Below are 14,575 nucleotides of genomic sequence, written 5' to 3' on the forward strand. Positions count from 1 at the left end.
ATATTTTAAAAACAAATATTTGCTTTCACTATGATGATATTATAAAATTTTGAAAACTCGTTAGTATTTTGAAAATACAAAAAGTAATGTAGTAATTTTATTAAATATTTGTTTATTTTATATGAAAAAACAGTTTAATATTTGTAGTGTGCCCATTGCGGATTTTATGTGTTTATATATGGATAAACAAATTTTACTATCCCAATATGAGAAAGTCGATAAGATAAAAAAAAATTGAATGGAAGAAGTTCTTATAATATCATTAAATAATAAATCATTGATACATGGCGATACATCAATAAATAGTTTGAGAGCTAGCGTTCAATAGGGTTGTATGTGTTAATTCATGAGCGACTTCATTTGCTTACCTCCGGTTAAACTCAACCATGAAGTTGTGAAAAGAATTGTTTAATAAATTGCCTGTAATGCTACCAAACTCACTATTGTGAATGCTTCCACCATTGAAAACGTCTACTACTATTTTAGAATCAAGCGATAAATCCATACCATCAAAACCCAATTCAGCGACCAACTGCAACACTTGAGAAAGTATCATTGCTTCGCCTAAATAAACCGAACATAATGGAGAGAATCATGTTGTTCTAGCAAGGACAACATGAGTGTTTTCAAAATGTAGTGGTTTTATACATATTTGTTCATTTTATATGCAAAAAAAATGTAAAATATTTACATTGCCCTCGTTGCCGGTGTTTTGTATTTATATCTACGAAAAAAATTGAAACAATTAAGACATTAACATGATTTAAAACAGGACCACTTGAAGTGGAAGCTTGAAAAATCAAATTTTCTTGTTGTAATAAGGATACAAGTTGATCAAATTTCTCCCGAGATAAACTAGTACTAGAACTAGTTGCAAACCCATCAATGTTATCAATAGTTGAAGCAGACTCATAAATTCACAGGAAGATGCAATATCAGAAAAGTGTTGCTTCATGTGTAGTTAACACTCACATGGTAAGGAAAAGTTAGAGAGAGAGGCTCTGCCTTCTCTCTAGAATTTTTCTTACAGCTATGTGTTGCTCCTCCATTTTATTGGAGACCTTCCCCCTCCACAATGGAGGGTTGTTTCCCCTCTGTAATAGTGGCTCCCTCCTCCCCTGTGAAAGCTCTCTTTGTTACCTGATGTCACCTTACACATCACCACCATCACCCCTCTTGCTGTCACCAACCCAGATCCACAAGACCATGCTCTATGTCTCAATCCAACGCCCTCCACCGGAGCCACCGCCTAATGTTCAACAGATCTCCTGCCTTGGTTCCCCGGATCTGCTACCGAGACTCACCACCATCCCAACCACCACCAACACCCACATAACCTCATCCATAACAGATCTGACCCCATCTGAGCGGCCGCCACCTGAACCTCCACCCACTTCCTCCACTTCCATGAACGTATTTGTGCTGCCGGATCCAGATCTATGTCGCCTGCCACCAAAGCCTCCATGGTTGATTTGCAGTTTAGTCTACTTTGTGTTGTTTGTTTTATGCTTAAGTGTTTGTGTGTTTGTTGTTGATTTTACGTTATATGTGTGTAGTATTGTGTTAAGTGTTTTATGTTCAGGTTTAGTTATTAAAAGTGTATCACAACTGAGTTTTGATGCTAAAAAGCACATCAGCTGTGTAGTTATTTATGAGGATGCTCCCCACTTCAATACCTTTGCCTTTTATCAACTGGTTTTTGTCCAGCATGATAAAGTGAACAAATCCGAGACCAAGTTTAGTCGAAACGCGCGTGATGAAGCAAAAAAAATGATCCGTAACTGGATAGGAAAAAAGACTTTGGATTCTCACATCTCCTTTGTCGGCATTAGAAGATGGAAGCTTTTGATGAATGGGTTGTTAGGTTATGAAATTTGGTTTAATTTCTCATATTTGTCTGCAAAGTTTATGTGTTTTGCAAATCATGTTCTTGTAAGGTTTTTCTTTTGTACTGGATCTTCAAAATTGTTGGGGAATGTCCCTTCAATGTTAACGATATCTGCTTGTAATGTTCTCTATGTTATGAAATGTTAAGCTGGTGTTTACCGTCAAAAAAAAAAAAAAGAAAAGTGTTGCTTATTGAAACTAGGATGACCATGTTTTTATGACAAAATTCAACAGTGTGTCCATTTCGATTGCGTGCAAAACCTTGAATCAGATTCATGTGAAGAACCATCAAAGTAACCATTGGACACATATTAAAAAGAAGCATTGTTAATTTCCTCTTAAATGTCAAGTGAATATACCTTGTTGATAGAAGGAAGACAATTCATACGCAACACTTAAGTCATGCATGACCACAATTAATTGATCATTCAATTCAATTGAAAATTGAATGACTTGGGGCTAGGGTTGGGAATAGGCCAGGCCGGCCTACAGGGGCCTACGGCCTGGCCTGTTTTGGCCTGGCCTGGCCTGGCCTGTTTAGTAGATAGGCCTAGGCTTAGGCTTTTTAAAAAGCATGTTTAGTTAAATAGGCCAGGCTTAGGCTTCCAGAAAAGCCTGTTAAGCCTAATAGGCTGGCCTATTAATAATATTTATTAAAAAATGTTTTTTTTATATTAAAATAATTGCATACATTAAAAATATAAATATCTTTTTCTCTATCTATTAGTCCCTTAATAGGCTTTGTTGTTATAGGCTTTTAAGTAGGCTTTAATCTAGTTAAAATTTACTTGTAGTTAAATAGGCTTTTAAGTAGACTTTAAGGCTTGTTTAGCTTATTTAGTAGGCTAAATGAACTATTTGATGGCCTTAATATAAAGTAGGCTTGTAAGTAGGCTTTCAGGCCAGTCCAGGCTTTTAAATAGGCCAGGCCAGGCCAAGAAAAACAGCCTATGATAGGCCATAGGCCAGGCTCAGGCCTGTAAATTTTTTCGTAGGCCAGGCTCAGGCCTATCAAAGCCTGGCCTGGCCTGGCCTATTCCCACCCCTACTTGGGGCCTGTTTGGTTGGCTTTTGCTTTTTTGTTTTTAAAAACTATTTTACAAACCAATATTTAAAAACTGTTTTTAAGAAAAAAAATTAAAACAAAATCCGCTTGATGATGGAAACTGCCAACGATTTTGTAGTGATTATTCAGTCAGGCTATTTACGAAATTGCCATTAAAAAATGATTCCCGTGTTTTGTTAGAGAGAAAACCGGAATAAAAAACAAGAAAACATATAAAATGTGTTTCCCTTTTTCTGTTTTTAAAAACTGAAAATGCGGACCTGTTTTGAAAACTGAAAAAGCGGAACTGTTACAAAAATATTTATCAAGCAAGTTTTACTCTTTTTTAATTTTTAAAAATTTAAAAACTGTTTTTGAAAAGGATATCAAACACGCCCTTGGTCTTCATTTCTATAGTTGCGAACAACATGTAGAGCTCCACGTCTAGATGCACGTGGACAAGTACAATTTGGCATATGTCTATGTGAATTCAATTTCAACCATAAAGATTGCATTTTAGTGACGTATTCTAACACGTATTTGGAACCTTACTTAAGACTGTTGATAGACAAACATAAAGAAGCAATTCTAATTCTATCAAATTTGGAAAATCTCTATCTGAGGTCTTTCCAAACATCAATTGCATAATCATGAAAAACAATGATTTGTGAAATAGGTCTAATAGATAGTTGACTAGTCATGAATGAATGAGGTGATTACACCTTTCTCAAGCAACTCTATTGAAAGCAGTGCGATCTAGAATTAGAATTGATCCATTGATAAAAGCAAGCTTGTTCTTGGGACCAACATCGTTTGTAGTGAACGACTCCATGCAAGATAATCAAATCCATTGAACTTAGAAGCGACAACAACAAAATTTCATCCTTCACTTAAATGCACATAAAAGATCGAAGAGGAATGCTAAATGCAATCGCTCTCTCAATCGCTTTTGGACACCTTCTCCACTATTGGTCCACATCACCACTTAAAACAAAAGTTTCAACTGGCAACCGGCTAATGATATATAGATTTAATTTATTTATTTTAAAATCAAAAGACCATTAATTTATAAATATCTAGTTCATCACCTCTGCGCAAGTTTTCTTCGTCCAGATCTGTTGAACTTAAAGAAGAGATGACGATAGCACGTGAATCGTCCAAAAACCGTTACCATAATCCTCTCCTTCTTCCTCTCTTTCACTCTCCAAAAACCTCACTTCAAAAACCCAAAACAACACTTTCTAAATCAAACACAGCAACCTCAAAGCCTCCACAACAGAAACACAATCCCAAACCTTAAAACGGCGCAACAAAAAAACAACACACCTCAAAACGACACAACAAAAGAGCATGAACATGAACAAGAATTTGAAGACTACGACGACGTAATTGATTTCCCATACGAGGAACCACCGTTTGTATACTGTTTCGGAGCAGCACACCGAAAATCGTTACATCGTTGAATTTGAAGAACATATAGGTTGGGACAAAAAAAGATAGATCTGGGCAAATTTTACCTGGTTGAACATTGGGTTGTTGCTGATGGAGAAGTCAAATAGAAAGTGAAAGAATCATTGTTTGAGAAATCACATAATCCACGTAATCCACGTTTTTGATAGAGGTATAACCCATTTTTAACATGTAAAAAGGAATCATGTGTTTAACTTGTTGAGGAATAATGTTAAAAATGTATGTTTATGATTGATTATTAGAAGTGGGTCACCATTCAGTAGTCATGGGGAAGAAGATGATTAGCGTCACTTTCTGTTCTTTAAAGCTTGGAATAAAAAAATAATAATGATTAATGTTTGTAAACCAGAAGAACCAGTTATACGGTAAATGGTTTATAAAAATTAATGACGTGGACCAATGGTTGGAAGAGTGTCTAAGAGAGAGTGTGAGAGAGACTGTCCCTAGCATTGCTCAAGATCGAATTAGAATCTTGCTATGAAGATTGAAGAATATGAACTATAACTTGATGTGGAGGCATTGTGGTGAATGTAGAATCAAAATTAGGAGAAAATGTAATACTGAGGAAGAATCTTAATCAAGATTCAGAGAAACAATACAAAAAAAAGAACTTGAGGAAATCACGTAGAAGTTAGCAAAAAACAAAGATCAAGCATAATGATCTTTCTGCAAAGTGAAGACTGAATAATTTCATAAAAAAAATCGCGAAAAAAAAATTAAATCAACGAGTCACTGTATGAAAGGGAAAAAAATCATTTTGATGCTAACATAAATGACAAGTTATTTTTTTTACCCATTAAACCTTTTAATGAGGCAAAATTCCTAATTAAATTTTAAAGATAACAAACCTTGATGATTAAGGAATTAATGGACTTTGATTAATTTCTTGGGATTGAATTTGTGCTCTTGAGTGTTTAACTAAGACAGGAACAAAGTTTAAATCATACCAAGATACAAGAAATTAAAAGACATAAAGACTTATGAACTCAGTCAGAGTTCAGAAAGTTAAACTGAGTTCTGAAGATTGGACAGAGTTCAGAAGGTTGTTCTTATGAACATCGAGAACAAAGCCCAAAAATTCATGAACAAAATGAAGAACATGCAAGGTTCACGTGAAATAAATAAAAGCCCAGTAAAGTACATTGACTTGGATCAATCAAGGAATAAAGATATTTATTGGATTAAGTTCAAAAAGGGATCTTCAATGTTCATTCAAGATTATGAACATTTGAAGTACAAAACATTAGGAATATTCCATTAAGAATATCATCCTAGATGTTTTTCCTAATGCACTTCATTGATGTTTCACTATTAGGATTTGATTACATCAAATAGGAGTCTTACAAATCATCCTAAGTGAAACAAAAGGAACATTCTGAAGTTTCTCAAGTTCGGAAAGTTCATTACAACCACATGTTTTTTCTGACATAAACAATACAGTTGGTTAAAAGAAAAAAGCAAAGTAAAAAAGCAAGATCTAGCTGATTCAATAAGGATTCGACACATAAGGGAGTTGGTCCTGTACAACGCAAACCAAATCCCCTAAAGAATGAGCTTGAAGTGACAGTTCCACTTTATCTCTCCTGCACTAGTTCCAAGATAGATTTGAAAGAGATATGATCCAGGAACATTATGAAGTTCGTACAAAGAACAATCTTCATGATACAACCCAATAATTCATGTAATATTCATATGATGAAACCCAGAAACACATCTGACCTTCATCCACATGAACCCAGAAACAATATCCTGATGAACACAATAACATTCTGAAGTCATCTCAAGAACACAACAACATTCGAATGTTCATCTAGATTTTCAAGCAAAGGTTGGTGGGTGTAACAACCCGATTTTCGTTAGATTTATTTTAATTGTTTTTATGTGTGTTTATTTATGCTCGTATGTGATTATCTGTCTTTGGGTGCATTTTGATGGGTTTCCGTGTTAGAAGGGTATTTTAGTCATTTTGGACGTAGGGGTATTTTGGTTATTTTGTGAGCAAGGGTAAATTAGTAATTCCACCGTGTAAATTATTTTAGTAGTGTTTTGAGTAGGAATAGTTATTTTTACTGAGTTACTAGAAAGTGGGGTAATTAATTTAGAACCGGTAACTATTCTTTATTTTTAACCGTTAAGTGAGTATGAACATTTTGAATTGATTAATGAGTGTGTTGACCTCATTAAGACATTAAGGGTTAAGCCCAATAGTGAGGAGCCTATTTAAACCTTAGTCATTGAGGAAAATTAGGTCACATAAAATCATTTGTTCATTTTCACAAAACATTTCAAGAGAGGTAGAGAGAGCATAGTTTTAAAACTCGGCTCGGTCAACGACTCGGCAGGGGTACTTGGTCGCTAGGTTAATGGTTGAACCACTTAGTCAATGGTTGAACCGTATGACTGAACCGGATCAAACCGAATAACTCGGTTAGATGACTCGGTCTTAAGATTAAATTTTTATAAGTATTGAATCAAGTTAGATCGGATCGAATCGATGACTCGGACACTTAAAAACTTAAAAAATGACATCTAATATGTATATTAATATATGTTAAAGCTATATTTTTTAAAAAAAGGTATATATTTTGTTAGCAGAAAATATATTTTATTTTGCATATCCATTAATATCAATATAATTTGTTGATTTTCTAAAAAAAAAAGATATGCATATTATTTTTTAGTGGAGAGATGATATTATTATTATTATTATTATTATTATTGTGTAAATATTATATTTAAAAAATGACGTGCTCGTTTTGAAAGTAAAAATAAAACTATGTGTTTTTTGCATAGAAAAAATGAATATGCAATATGTTTACAAATATAATCAATTTCATTAAATACCACAAAAAAGTAGCTGCTATAGTGGTTGAGGTTCAATTGAATCATTTTAATGTCTTCGGTTCGATTCTCATAACTTCTAGTTTTTTTTAAATTCTGATATTTTCTTCAAATATTAAAAATTAAAAGTCAAAGCACGCGTTTACTATAGCTAATTGGCGTTAATTGCTATTAATTAGAAGTCAAAGCACACGTTTACTATAGCTAATTGGCGTTAATTGCTATTAATTAGCAGTAAACGTGCTTAAATGAATTAATTATGAGGTTTAACTTAAAAGCCTAAAAAAATAAAAAAAACAAGAACCGGTCTGACCAACTACTCGGCCGAGTCACCGGTTTTCGCCGGTTTTGACCGGTTCTCGCCGAGCTAATTACATGGCTGATCCAAAGGCCTGCTCGAACCGGCCTATCCACCGGTTCACGGTTCGACCGGTCCAACCGGCTGGTTCGAGCCGAGTTTCAAAACTATGAGAGAGAGAAAGAGCTAGAAAGAGGGTTTTGAAGAGAGAAGAACTTGGGAGCAAGAAGAGGGTAGAGACTCAAGGGATTAGAGCTAAAGTGAAGCATTAGCTAGGTTTGTGATCCAATTGAGGTAAGGGGGCTAGTATTCTCTCATAATCTTTGTATAATCTCTTTTTCTACTTAAACCCATAAGTGCTTATTTGTGGTGTTCATAATCATAGAGTTGTGGTCTGAATTTGTGTGGTTTTTGAAAGTTTTACAAAAAATGGGTTAAATGGTGATTTGTGTTAGAATGATGTTTTGATTCAAGTTTTATATGGATTTGAGTGTCTTTTCATGTTTATAAACGTTTAGACAAACTCTGGGATGAATTTGGGCATTAGGGAATCAAAAATTGGGGTTTTGGGGTGAAAATGGAGTTTTACCCGAGAGCTGACTGTCTAAGATCGCCATGGCGAGCAATCTGGTGGCCATGGCGAGTGAAGAAACTGTCCAGCTCGCCATGGCGAGTGATTTGGTGGCCATGGCGAGTTGCACAGTGCAGCAACTCATATTTTGTCGTTTTAGGGCTCTGGGTCGATTCGAACCATTCTAAACTGATTCTTTTGATGTAATTAAATGTAATCAAACTTTTTAAACCTCTGTAAACATCAATTGAATTGATTTGAACTTGGTTTGATGAATTAATCCACAAACTTTCGAAAACGTCAAGAACATCGATTTTTCCGAAACTTGTTTTTCTCAAAGGAAAGGGGTGGAGTTAAGGTTATTTATTCAATACATGATTTCTAAAATTGGTTGTGATTGATTTCATTAACTTTTGACTTGTTTTGCTTTGAAAATGAAATTCTTTTAAAAAATGATAAAGAGAGACGAACTATGTGATTTTTATGATTTCGTCGTGTTTGGCTGGTGAAACGCACATGTATACTCAACTGCACTTATATGTGATCTAAGTGTATACATAGTTGAGGCATTAGAGCTTGTTTGCTTAGTTTTGATTGAATTGCTTCAATTATTTTAAAGTTGTGAAATGATAGACGAACTTTGTCGAAAATGATCTTTATGGCAGAATGCTTTGCAAATCTTTTGTGAATAGCTTTATGTAATTATATGAAGATGTATGAATGATTGATAGGTGTTGAATATGATGTTTATCATAGTGTGATGTATCTTCTCCTTTACTTGAATTGTGAGAAATTGTATGAAGATGTTGAGTTGTAATAATGTTGTGATGTTGATTAATTGCATATATGCTAAATGATGATGATAGTGTTGATGAGTGCATATATGTTGATAATGATGATGAGTTGTGTGAATATATGTTTTGGTGATGAGTCATATATTCATGCATACATGGTTGAAGTTGATGGATTTTATATCCGTGTTGGTGACGTTGATGATGTTTTTGTTGCATCATGAGTTGACAACTTTGTCGTAGTTGATGGTACCATGTACATGTAGAAGTCACATCTAGGCGCATAACATATCTTTGCATGAGTCCTAGTTGTGTTTGTGCTTTGTGTTGATGTGATAGGTGACCTATGTAATTGTGATAAGGTGAATTTGCTTGTGTTAATGAATAATGTTGAAGTTGAATTATTCATTTCTTTGAATTATATGAAGTTTAATTTGATGAATGCATGTTTAATTAATTATGATTGATGTGAAGCTAACCCCCAGTGGTTTTTACCGCCTACATGTTTGTATGAATGGGTAGACAGAGTGCAAGAGTAGTTTTGCTTGTTCGGTGAGTTGCTCGAGGATAGCGGGAGCTTCCTTTATTTTATCTGTTTCGGTGTCTTAAATTAGGCTCTGATCTAGGATGTCCGTTGTTATCTTTATTTTGGATTGTTATTGACGTTGTTGAGATTTTTACCCCTATGTCAGGATTTAGAGATTTTATGTATTGATGTATTGGAGTTTATGACATGTATGCTTTATATCCGCTGCGACTTTTGAGGAATTTTTATATGCATGTTGTTTGGAATCTGTTGAAAACGTAACATCTATTTCTTGAATAATTATATTATTCGTGTGTTTTATCGCTTTAATAGAAGTATGGCGTTACAGTGGGTCCCAAGAGTGGAAGGCTTTATTGAAGCAAAAATCTTTTTGATGAATGTTTTAATGATAACAAACCTCGTGGAATAAATGATAAGTTTTATGAATGGATCTACTGACGTTTGCGCTTGAGTTTTTTTTTGTTATATCTACTTAACAATGAAAGAATGAGTATATCATTAGTTGAAACAACAATATCATATTTCCATGAAGATTCCTAGCTCAAGAATCATGATGGAAGAACTTGAATCATGATGGAAGAACTTACATCACAAACTACACAAGAATGTGCTTGAAGTTATGTGACAAAACTCACATTGAGTTTTATGTTATATGATTTGAAGATTCTCCATGGGTAAACAAGATAAAAGGAAATATGCATACAAGTTAGGAAGATTTTCATAATCTACTCAAAAGTATCACACTTCCAAAGCTTCTAAAGATAAGAAGTTCAGAGTTCATAATGTTCATATGAACACAGTTCAGAATGTTCATATGAATGGAGTTCATAATGACCATGAAATTAACCCTGAATATATCCAGAAATAATAAAGGATTACTTCATGGATAAACAAGAATATTTAAAGTCATCGGTTACAAGCAATGATGAACTAGATGCAAAGAAATATTCTTCTGGACTTCAAAGAAAGAATCATCTTGTTTGTCAAAACAAATGATCTCTCATTTATATGCTTCAAGTAGTTTTTGAAGAAAATAAATAAACAACCTTCATAAGGTTCAAAGTGTTGAAGAAGATTAGAATGTTTAAGAACATCAGAATGTTCAGCATAAAGTACAACCGTCAAAAAGGAAGGAACCCGGAAGAAACATTCTGAAGTTCATATGTATGAACCCAGAAGGAGTTCAGAAGGTTGTTTAGAAGGTTGCTCAGAAGGTTCGTTAGAGCAAACTCAAAACTCAATGTCCACACCAAGAATGCAGAAAAGGATTTTTACTTTGGATCAAGAAATTATTAAAGGCATCTATGATGATTAAAGGATTAATGGACTTTGATAGTTCTTGGTATTTATGCGTTCTTGAGTGATTAACCAAGACACAAACAAAGTTTAAATCATACCAAGATACAAGAAATCAAAGTACATTTGAATTCATGAACTAACTATGAGTTCAGAAAGTTAGTTCAAAATGTTGCTCAGAATGTTCAAATAGAGTTTAGAAAGTTGTTCTTATACAAGCCCAGAATCTCAAGAACATTATCAAGAACATGCAAGGTACACGCGACATGAATAAATGTCCAGTAAAGTACATTGGCATGGATCAATCAAGCAATAAAGGCATTTACAAGATTAATGTCAAAAAGGATATTCAATGTTCATTAAAGACTATGGACATTGAAGTACTAGAAATATTCCAAGGAGAATATAATCCTAGATGTTTCAATCACTGCTCTTCATTGTTGTTTCACTATTAGGATCTGATTACATCAAATGGTAGTTTTACAAATCATCCTAAGTGAAACAAAAGGAACATTCTGATGATCAGATCCACTACTCTCTCTCCAGGACACAATCCAATGCAGATCTGGAAACAACTTTATCCATGTAACATTCTGATGTTTGTGTAAAAGACACAACACATGAATAAAACCCAAAAAGTTAAATGACATGCATTGGATAAACCCAGAAGCTCATCATATATTCATATATGATGACCCCATATGAAGATCTTGATGAACATCAACATTCTGATGAAGAACACAACAATATTCTGATGTTCATCCTGGAAAACACAACAACATTCTGATGGTCAGAATGTTCACCCAGATTTTCAAGTAAAAGTTAGTAAGGCCCATGACACATGGCAAAAGACCATTGGTCACCCTCTAACGGCTACAAGAGCCCAAAAACTCTATAAATAGAGATCAAAGACTCGTCATTACTTGCACCATTGCGAAGCATACAAGAAAACAACAAAGATTGTTTGAAGCTTTAGCATTCGAATTGATCAACACAAAGATTCCAAGAAGTCTTTCTAAGTGTAAATCAATTTTCTTTCTCTTATCTTTTCAAAGATAAACTCCTCCCTCCATCATTCTTCTCTTGTCTGATTTCAATCATTCAAACTCCATACAAATTGCAAAGCATCAAGAAAAACAACAAGAACATTGTTGTGAAGCTTTAGCATTTTGAATTGATCATCACTGAGATTTTTATATCTTCTTGTAATGTAAATCAATTCTCTCTGTTATCTTGTTAAAGATAATTTCTTCCTCCATTCTCCTCTTGTTTGTTTTCAAAAATTCAAACTCCATACAAATTGTAAAGTGAGTCTCATCTAACTTTAGGGGTACTAAAGTGTTAGTTTGAGATCCGCAAGTCCTAGCTCAACTGGCAAAAATGCCGAAATTGTTAGGCCGGATGCCATGATCGGGGTTAGAACCCCGGTACCTCCACTTGTGTGTGTGAGTTTATAATGGCTTTGCCATTTCGTCTATCTACCAAAAAAAAGTGTTAGTTTGAGCAGAAGGTGTAAAAGTCTAAGTGGGTAACTTAGCAAGAAGGTGTAAGCCTGCTGAGGCTTAGAGAATACAGTTGTTGTAATTGTTCAGGTGAACAATATTGTAAGGTGCATGATTTGAGAGGTTATCTCAAGCATCATAGTGGAAATTCTCACAAGATTGTGAGGAGTGGACTAGCCCACATTGGGTGAACCACTATAAATCTATGTGTGTTCTTCTTCTCTTCCCTATACTCTTTATTTATAGTATACACAACACACACAAACACATTTATTTATTAAACTGTTTTTGCACTAACACTTCATAACGTTCTGAAGTTAGTCTCCTAACTTAACCATTCCATGTTTACAACTTGAGAATCAGTTTTAAGTTACAAGTTTAATTTTAAAAGGGTCACAATTCAAACCCCCCTTCCCTGTGACTATTATTTTCACTTCAGGCTCAACATTGAAGAACAACTAACAAGTATACAAAAACAACTTATTAAAAGTGTTTAAAAGCTTCATATCAACTTGATTTCACAAATCAACTCTAAAGATTATTAAAATCTCTAAGAGTGTGAATCAAACTTCTTTCTTATCTTTTCAAAGATAATCTTCCCCCTTCATTCTTCTTCTTCATCTTGTCTGATTTCATTCAAACTTCAAATCAATTGTAAAGAAATGTCTCATCTAGCTTTAAGGGTACTAAAGTGTTAGTTTGAACAGAAAGTTGTAAAGTCTAAGTGTGACTTAGCAAAGAAGGTTGTAAGTCTACCGAAGCTTAGAGAATACAGGTTGTACATGTTCATGTGAACAAGATCGTAAGGTACATGATTTGAGAGGGTATCTTAAGCATCATAGTGAAACTTTTCACTTGATTGTGATGAGTGGATTAACCCATGCTGGGTGAACCACTATAAATTAAGGACTATAAACATCAACAACGGGACTTACAAGCAATGAGCCTCTCTGTTAATATGTGCTTGCTTACAATTTTTGTACATTTTTCATAAACAAACACACCTGCATGACTAAACTTACCATTCAGAGTCAATTTAACATGAATAGAGAAATAAAATCAACCAACCATGAACATTTTGCGCCATCGCGACAAACAATTTTTTTTGTACACTTAAGCATTTTCCCCGTTTTTTTACTTTGCGTGCGTACAAGTAATTTACGTAGAATTAATCTAATGATGTTATTTTAAAAGTCTATAAATGAAATAAATTTAAAAATACTACTATTTACATACATAAATTCAATAGCGTGCTCCAAAAAATATGAAATAGTTTGCGATCTATTGTATTTCTACCATATAATATGAAATAGTTTAAGAGATTATCCTTTTACCATTGCATGTGTCGGTTCAAACATTTTTTATTTTTTTCCTATAAAATTCATATTTTTTGTTGTCAAATAATCTAGTAATAATTTTTTTTTTTTAGGAAAATAGTCCAGTAATAATGAAAACCTAAAATTTTATATAATAGAATTAAATAAAATTTTAGGTTTTCATTATAGCCATTGAATTACTTAAAAAAAAATTTATAAAAAAATTCATTTTATAAAATTTCATTTAATCAAATATTTTAATGGGCTTTACATGTAAAGCAGACCTAGTCAGACACAAGCCTGATGGTTCTAGCTATTTCTTCTCGTCTCTTATAAGAATTCTGCTCTTTACCCAAACAGTTTTGCTCAGTCCCAAAATAAATTACATATATAACACTACGCAACTTAACTTGCGCAAGTACAAACTGTACGTAACTTAAGTCACGTAGCGTGACTTAAGTTTCGCTAGTACAAAGCATCACGTGACTTAAGTCACGTAGCGTGTCTTTAGTCACGCTAGTGTAAACACTGTTTCAGAGGAAGCCCATGCCTAGGATCTGTTGTGTGACTTAACTCACGCTAGTTTTAACACTAGCACAACTTAACTCACGATAGTATTAACACTAACGTGACTTAACTCACGCTGCTGCTGGTGCACTGCTCGCAGCAGAACAGACTGGCAGTGGCACCAGAACAGAATGGCAGTGGCACTAGCTACTGTCTTGTTCCTTCGTTCTCTGTTTACAGTACATGCATTCATTGATTCAAACAACTATGTAATCTACCATTTTCAAAACCCTAAACCACCACATTGTACCCTAAACAACATCTAAACAACAATTCCTAAGTTAAATCATCACTAACAATCATCAAAACTAACATGCAAGCAAAATTTAAAAATACCTAAAAATGTTCAATTTCTACACAAATTCGAAAATTTCAACCAAAATAATGCAAAGAATTAGGATTATCATCACTTACTTGATGTTGTGGACGAAATTTGCTTTGAAT

This window comes from Medicago sativa, chromosome 2, assembly GCF_051527215.1.
Source record: "Medicago sativa cultivar Bolivia chromosome 2, Bolivia_mono, whole genome shotgun sequence".
Lineage (NCBI taxonomy): Eukaryota > Viridiplantae > Streptophyta > Magnoliopsida > Fabales > Fabaceae > Medicago > Medicago sativa.